The 8,717-nt window shown below is 44.6% G+C and overlaps 1 pseudogene; it reads left to right on the forward strand.

The window, feature by feature from the left end:
• Window positions 1-226: 226 nt before the first annotated feature.
• Window positions 227-7,967, forward strand: LOC119620730 (homeobox protein NANOG-like; annotated as a pseudogene).
• Window positions 7,968-8,717: the final 750 nt, after the last annotated feature.

An 8,717-nucleotide genomic window follows, 5' to 3' on the forward strand; every position in this document is an offset into this window, starting at 1 on the left:
AGAGCTTTCTTTATAAATCTAGAGACTCCAGGCTTTTAACATTGTGCTGGACTGAGCTGGTTGCCTCCTGTTGCTGTGAAGGCGACTCACTTCATCCCAAATTCTTGATACTTTCGCTCCTGGAGGTCATATTTCTCTAAGATCTTCCAGAAAAAATTCTTAAAGCCATCTTAGCCTTTTTTCCAGTCCGCTTCTTAAATTTTTCCTACTGTTCTCCAATAATGACATGAGTGTGAATCCAGCTTGTCCATAAAACCTGCCTTGCTCCGAAGCATCCGACTGTAAAGACTGGTCACCTCCACCTGTGGTTTGTGGGTCTGAAGAAAAGCATCCATCCTTGCAAATGTCTTCTGCTGAGATGCCTCACACGGAGACTGGTAAGAAAGAAATTTATCCTTGAAAGGCCAAGTACCTTAAGAGAAAAGGGAAGTAGAGAGGGTTAAGGGATCATTTCCCTCTTAAGCATTAATACCCTATTACTATAAACAAGTGTTAATATCAACTAATCCTCTGGAGAAAAAATCCATTTCAATTGTAACTTGGTGGCACCTGCCCTTTTAACTGTGTCCCAGGTCTCAGGAGTATGCACTGAGTTGAAGGACACAGAATTTGGCGGTTGAACAGTGCAGTAAATTTGAGAACCTACGGGCTTAGGTGGAAACAAAGTTAAATGAAGGTGATGCGCACACCTTCACATAGCACTGGACACACAGCTATAGAAGATGTTACTGCTAATTAACCAGAAGACCTAACATCATAGCTCAGGGACGAGCATGATGTTTTTGTTTTGCCAAAAATGGCATGGCAGATCACGATGAGATTTCTGTAATTAATATATAATTTGTGTAATTCTTTCTACGTCACTAACAGCTGGCTCTTCTCCATTCTCTGGGTTTGTGGATGTTACTGGGCAGCTCTGAGTTTGGGAGCACCTCCCATGTTGACTTCTTCTAAGACCTGGGAAGTGTTGACGCAACTTTACAGTAAAGATAATTCCAGAAAGTTTAATCTACTGACAGTCAAACAGAATGTAGCTAGAAGTCCAGTTTGCCTCCAAAACCTGTGCTAGTACTCGGGCTTCTGACTGGTAGCTGCAAGGGGTGGGAGATACTCGGGATACTCATTAAGCCACTACCACTTTTTTGAAAAACAATTTTTCAGTAGTTTTCAAAAACTTAAGAATGACCCAACTTTACCAAGAATGCCATTGGTAACACTGACACTGTAAAATAGCTTAAAAAGTGCATTTACATTATGACTAATGTTGCAAAGAGTAGGTTGTGGAAAAGGAGTAAGTAAACACGATTGCTATATTTGAGCCTTAGATTTGAATGTCACCCTGCTTTTCTCTTTTTTAGAATCAGGGACTCGCTCTGCCACCCAGGCTGGAGTGCAATGGTGTCATCATGGATCACTGCAGCCTCAACCCTGGGGTCAGTGATCCTCTTGCCTCAGCCTACCAAGTACTAGGAAGAGAGGCATGCTTCACTGTGCCCAGCTAATTTAAAAATTCTTTTTGTAGAGATGAGGTCTCACTTGGTAGCCCAAGCTGGCCTCGAACTCCTGACCTCAAGTGCTCCTCCAGCTGAGATTACAGATATTGAGCCACTGCACCAGGCTATTCACTCAGTTTTTCTAAACTTCGTGTTAATGTTCTTGCCTTTATAATTTCAAATGTTAAAAATACAGTGCTGGGTTTGGGAATGAGCATGTTTTCTTTAGCACACTTCAAGTGTCAGTTTGGACAGCTAGCTAATATTTAAGATTTCCCCCAATTCTAATCAATAGTTGAAGACTTCCTTTGCTTTTCAGGTCTACTTGCAAGAAGCAGGAGACTGAATTTTTGCTGCTTTAGAGCTTTTTCATTTGTTCTGTGACTGCAGGGTAGAATTGAGAGTTGAACACTGGGGTCACCGCAGACCAAATACATATTTAAGTGACAACTGAAACTAGGTAATATAGAAAATTAATTTCTAGTTACAAAATCAGTATATGCCAGGCCCTATGCTAGACCATTTTAATTGGTTACCTCATTTTAATAAACGAAGGAATAATTTTGGAGATGAGGTCAGAGAGCTAGTAAAGGAAAATCCTGGATTGAAACAGAAGCCTATCAAAATTCACATATCCTGCTGGTTCTAGCATTGAGAGCTGGGCAGTGAGTTGCTGGCTTTATTTTTTATTTTTTGAGACAACAGTCTCATTCTATTGCCCAGGCTAGAGTGCAGTGATACAACATTGGCTCACTGCAACCCCCGTCTCTACGGTTCAAGTCATTCTCCTGCCTCAGCCTTCCTAGTAGCTGGGATTACAGGCTAGTGCCACCACTCCTGGCTAATTTTTGTAATTTGTAGTAAAGCTGGGATTTCACCATATTGGCCATGCTGGTCTTGAACTCCTGACCTCAAGTGATCTGCCCGCCTCCACCTTCCAAAGTGCTGGGATTACAGATGTGAGCCACCATGCCCAGCCAAGATACTGGTTATATAGGATCCCCAGATTCATGTCATTTAAAAAATCACGTAGGTGGCAATGAAGATCATAAACAGAAAGTGATTTAAGGTGAGATGCAATAGGGGGGAATTGGTGGATCTCCATTCTGACCGATTAACAGTCAGTGTGTGGGCTTTTGAGCATCAATTTAAAGCAAAAAGTGGTATCCCTGCTTAGCAATATTGGCCATGCCATTACAGATCTCTCCCAACTCGGTCCACTATGTGCAAAATACCAATAAGACTTCTTGGATCAATATGGTAGAAAGCTTGCCGAAGTGTCCAGGGTTGGTTAAGAAGGTGCTTATAGGCCGGGCATGGTGGCTCACACTTGTAATCCTAGCACTTTGGGAGGCTGAGGTGAGCGGATTACCTGAGTTCAGGAGTTCAAGACCAGCCTGGGCAACATGGCGAAACCCCCATCTCAACTAAAATACAAAAAATTAGCCAGGTGTGGCGGTGTGTACCTATAGTCCCAGCTACTCGGGAGGCTGAGGCAAGAAAATTGCTTGAATCCTGGAGGCAGAGGTTCAGCGAGCTGAGATTGCACCACTGTACTCCAGTCTGAACAACAGAGTGAGATTCTGTCTCAAAAAAAAAAAAAAAAAGATGCTTATCATGGGCCAGGTGTGGTGGCTCATGCCTCTAATCCCAGCACTTTGGGAGGCCTAGGTGGGCAGATCACGAGGTCAGGAGTTCAAGACCAGCCAGGCCAACATAGTGAAACCGTGTCTCTACTAAAAATACAAGCAAATTAGCCAGATACGGTGGTGCGAGCCTGTAGTCCCAGCTACTCGGGAGGCTGAGGCAGGAGAATGGCGTGAACCTGGGAGGCGGAGGTTACAGCCAGCTGAGATTGTGCCACTACACTCCAGCTTGGGCAACAGAGTGAGACTTTGTCTCAAAAAAAAAAAAAAAAAAAAAAAGGTGCTATGGCCGGGTGCAGTGTCTTACGCCTGTAATCCCTGCACTTTGGGGTGCCAAGGCGACTAGATCACTTGAGGTCAGGAGTTCAGGACCAGCCTGCCCAACATGGTGAAACCCTGTCTCTACTATGAGAATCTCTCTCTCTTTTTTTTTTTTTGTTTTTTTGAGACAGTTTTGCTGTTGTTGCCCAGGCTGGAGTGCAATGTCACGATCTTGGCTCACCGCAGCCTCCACCTCCCAGGTTCAAGCGATTCTCCTGCCTCAGCCTCCTGAGTAGCTGGGATTACAGGCATGTGGCACCATGCCCGGCTAATTTTGTATTTTTAGTAGAGATGGGGTTTCTCCCTGTTGGCCAGGCTGCTCTTGAACTCCTGACCTCAGGTGATCCACCTGCCTTGGCCTCCCAAAGTGCTGGAATTACAGGTGTGAGCCACCGCGCCTGGCGAGAATCTCTTGAACCTGGGAAGGGGAGGTTGCAGTGAGCTGAGATCACCCCACTGCACTCCAGCCTGGGCGTCAGAGCCAGACTTTGTCTCTAAATAAATAAATAAATAAGAAGGTGCTTATTACCTAGATCTCGGGTTGTGGGAATTATCAAAGTACTTTGAAAACAATTTTTTTAACAGGATATTTTAATATTTGAAGAAAGTTTTAGAGAAGAGCATCCTTTTATTTGTTCCCAACAGTCTCTCCTCTTCCTTCCTCCACGGATCTGCTTATTCAGGACAGCCCTGATTCTTCCACCAGTCCCAAAGGCAAACAATTCGCTTCTGCAGAGAATAGTGCCACAAAAAAGGAAGACAAGGTGCTGGTCAAGAAACAGACCAGAACTTTGTTCTCTTCCGCCCAGCTGTGTGTACTCAATGATAGATTTCAGAGACAGAAATACCTCAGCCTCCAGCAGATGCAAGAACTTTCCAACATCCTGAACCTTAGCTACAAACAGGTAGGCTTGTTTTGTCATTGCAATAAGGTGAACAAAAATTAGACTAATTTGCATGGCTAAGATCTTGTTTTGTCATTGCAATAAGGTGAACAAAAATTAGACTAATTTGCATGGCTAAGATCTTGTTTTGTCATTGCAATAAGGTGAACAAAAATTAGACTAATTTGCATGGCTAAGATCTCTGTGGATGCACATAGATATGTGTGGTATGTGTTAGCACACCCTCTCTTGCAATAATTTAAGTATGAAGATGATGTATGTTACAGCTTAACCCTTCGCCTTTCACCTTAATCGAGTTTTTATTTTATTTTATTTTATTTTATTTTATTTTATTTTATTTTGCGATGGAGTCTGGCTCTGTCATCCGGGCTGGATTGCTGTGGCACCATCTGGGCTCACTGCCTCAGCCTCCCAAGTAGCTGGGATTACATGGTCCTGCCACCACGCCCAGTTGATTTTTGTATTTTAGTAGAGACAGGGTTTCACCATGTTGGCCAGACTGGTCTCGAACTCCTAACCTGAGGTGATCTGCCTCCCTTGGCCTCCCAAAGTGCTGGGATTACAGGCATGAGCCACCATGCCTGACTTCAATAGTTTTTTAAAAAATGAGCAACGCCTCCGAATCCCAAACAATAGGAATATATCTTCATCACACCAATTTGTACTTTTATTTCTTATCCTTGAGGTTAGATTCTAAGCCCTAAAGATATCCAAACTAGCATTAGATCCAGTTATCTAGAGCCAGAGACAGCTTCTATCAAGTTGTCCTTAGCAGCCAAGGTTATTAAAATGTCTTTTCTCAGGGAAGATCCAATAGGAAAAAAGAAAGAAACCTCTCTGATTAGGCTCCAACCATTACCCCACCCTTCATCAAACTGACTGGATAGGCATAATGGAAACCGGAACACGTGGTTTCCAAACGAGAAGCATCCTATCAGGGAGGGGAGGAGGGGACAGGAAGGTTCAGCCAGTGCTCAGACTGAAATTGAGTAATATCATTTTCACTCATCTTCACACATCTTCAGGTTGCATGTTCGTGGAGTAGTTTAGGAATAAATCCATGGTTTGTGGAGTACTACAATACCTAGTCGTCTGCTGTATTACATTAAGGCCTTCCCCAGCAGCTTCCAAGGCAGCCTCCAAGTCACTGGCAGGAGAATTTGGCTGGAACTGCAAGCAGGACTGCAGAGATTCCTCTCCACAGTCATACATAGGAAGGGACTGTTCCAGGCCTGATTGTTCCAGGACTGGGTGCACCAGGTCTGAGCGTTCCAGGAGTGGTTGCTCCAGGACTGGATGTTCTGGGTCTGGTTGCTCCAGGATGAATTGTTCCAGGTCTGGTTGCTCCACATCGGAAGGTTCTTCACCTCTTTCTTTCATTATGTATCTATTATGTAAATGTGATATAACTTAACCAGTTTCTTTTCTTGCACAGACCCATATTGTGAAAATCTTTCCAACATTCCCTTTATCAAAAAGAATTATGGACTGGGCACGGTGGTTCACACCTGTAATCCCAGCACTTTGGGAGGCCAAGGCAGGCAAATCACCTGAGGTCAGGAGTTCAAAACCAGCCTGGCCAACATGATGAAACCCCCGTCTCTACTAAAAATACAAAAAATTGCTGGGCATGGTGGTGGCTGCCTGTAATCCCAACTACTCAGAAGGCTGAGGCAGGAGAATTGTTTGAACCCAGGAGGCGGAGGTTGCAGTGAGCCGAGATCTTGCCACTGCACTCTAGCCTGGGCAAAGGCCAAGACTCTGTCTCAAAAAAAAAAAAAAAAAAAAAAAAAAAAAAAGACGTAACTCCACTTTTCAGGTTAGGAGAATTCCTAACTTACACTGGTTCATGTTAAAATAAAAACTGTCTCTTCTTTTTCCTTTTTTTCTTTCTGCCAGCAGCCTCCAGTTTCTTTTGTTTTTAACCTTTATTTATTTATTTTATTTTATTTTTTTTGAGGCGGAGTCTTGCTCTGTCACCCAGGCTGGAGTGCAGTGGCACTATCTCGGCTCACTGCAAGCTCCGCCTCCTGGGTTCACGCCATTCTCCTGCCTCAGCCTCCCGAGTAGCTGGGACTACAGGCGCCTGCCACCACGCCTGGCTAATTTTTTTGTATTTTTAGTAGAGATGGGGTTTCACCGTGTTAGCCAGGATGGTCTCGATCTCCTGACCTCGTGATCCACCCATCTCGGCCTCCCAAAGTGCTGGGATTACAGGCTTGAGCCACCGCGCCCGGCCTTAACCTTTATTTTTTATCGAAAATGGTCATTTCTCTTTTTTCTTTTTTTAAAGACAGTCTTTCTGTGTTGCCCAGGCTGGAATGCAACTGTGCAATCTCGGCTCACTGCAACCTCCACCTCCCAGGTGCAAGTGATTCTTCCATCTCTGTGCCTAAGTAACTGGGACCACAGGCACACACCATTATGCTGGGCTAATTTTTTTTTTTTTTTTGAGACGGAGTCTCGCTTTGTTGCCCAGACTGGAGTGCAGTGGCGCGATCTCAGCTCACTGCAAGCTCCACCTCCCGGGTTCAGCCATTATCTTCCCTCAGCCTCCTGAGTAGCTGGGACTACAGGTGCCCGCCACCACGCCCGGCTAATTTTTTTCTTTTTTTGTATAGTTAGTAGAGACAGAGTTTCACCGTGTTAGCCAGGATGGTCTCCATCTCCTGACCTCATGATCCGCCCGCGTCAGCCTCCCACAGTGCTGGGATTACTGGCCTGAGCCACCAAGTATGCCGGACTAAGTTTTTAAATTTTTGTAGAGACCAGGTTTCACCATTTTGGTGAGGCTGGCCCGAACTCCTGGGCTTAAGCAATTCACCCACCTTGGCTTCCCGAAGTGTTGGGAGTACAGGTGGGAGACATGGCACCTCGCTAGGAATAAAAGTTAGTAATATTCTTTGATTCAAGGAACATCTGTATTACTAATATTTTATAATTTCTGTCACTTTTTCCTGCAGGTGAAGACCTGGTTCCAGAACCAGAGAATGAAATCTAAGAGGTGGCAGAAAAACAACTGGCCAAAGAATAGCAATGGTGTGACTCAGGTAACAGGAAACTTTATTCTGTTCTTTCCTTTCAGTGATCCTTCAATCTTGTCCATCCCTGAAACACACAACGTCAGTCACAGACAGTTGTGGTTGTCCTTGTACCCTTTCTGTTAATCCCTCCTTCTCTTTCAGAAGGCCTCAGCACCTACCTACCCCAGCCTCTACTCTTCCTGCCACCAGGGATGCCTGGTAAACCCGACTGGGAACCTTCCGACATGGAGCAACCAGACCTGGAACAATTCATCCTGGAGCAACCAGACCCAGAACATCCAGTCCTGGAGCAACCACTCCTGGAACGCTCAGACCTGGTGCACCCAGTCCTGGAACAATCAGGCCTGGAACAATCCCTTCTATAACTGTGGAGAGCAATCTCTGCAGTTCTGCTTGCAGTTCCAGCCAAATTCTCCTGCCAGTGACTTGGAGGCTGCCTTGGAAGCTGCTGGGGAAGGCCTTAATGTAATACAGCAGACGACTAGGTATTGTAGTACTCCACAAACCATGGATTTATTCCTAAACTACTCCACGAACATGCAACCTGAAGTTGTGTGAAGATGAGTGAAATTGATATTACTCATTTCAGTCTGGGCACTGGCTGAATCCTTCCTCTCCCCTCCTCCCCTCCCTGATAGAATTTTTCTTGTTTGGAAACCACATGTTCTGGGTTCCATTATGCCTATCCAGTCAATTTGATGGAAGGTGGAGTATGGTTGGAGCCTAATCAGAGATGTTTCTTTCTTTCTTTCTTTTTTTCCTGTTGGATCTTCCTGGAGAAAAGGGATTTTAATAACCTTGGCTGCTAAAGACAACTTGATACTAGCTGTCTCTGGCTCTAGATAACTAGATCTGATACTAGTTTGGGTACCTTTAGGGTTTAGAATCTAACCTCAAAAATAAGGAGAAAAAAAAAGAATAAGAAATAAAAGTACAAATTTGTGTGATGAAAATATATTCCTATTGTTTGGAATTGGGAGGCTTTGCTTAGTTTTTAAAAAACTCTACTGAGGCCGGGCGCGGTGGCTCATTCCTATAATCCCAGCTCTTTGGGAGGCCTCCGGTTAGGAGTTCGAGACCAGTCTGGCCAACATGGTGAAACCCTGTCTCTACTAAAATACAAAGATTAGCTGGGCGTGGTGGCAGGCACCTGTAATCCCAGCTACTCAGGAGGCTGAGCCCAGATGGTGCCACAGAAATCCAGCCTGGATGACAGAGCCAGACTCCATGTCAAAATAAAATAAAGTAAAAACCTTATTGAGGCGAAGGGTGAAGGGTTAAGCTGTAACATACTTCATTGATTTCCTC

The sequence above is a fragment of the Chlorocebus sabaeus genome, chromosome 11, assembly GCF_047675955.1.
Source record: "Chlorocebus sabaeus isolate Y175 chromosome 11, mChlSab1.0.hap1, whole genome shotgun sequence".
Taxonomy (NCBI): domain Eukaryota; kingdom Metazoa; phylum Chordata; class Mammalia; order Primates; family Cercopithecidae; genus Chlorocebus; species Chlorocebus sabaeus.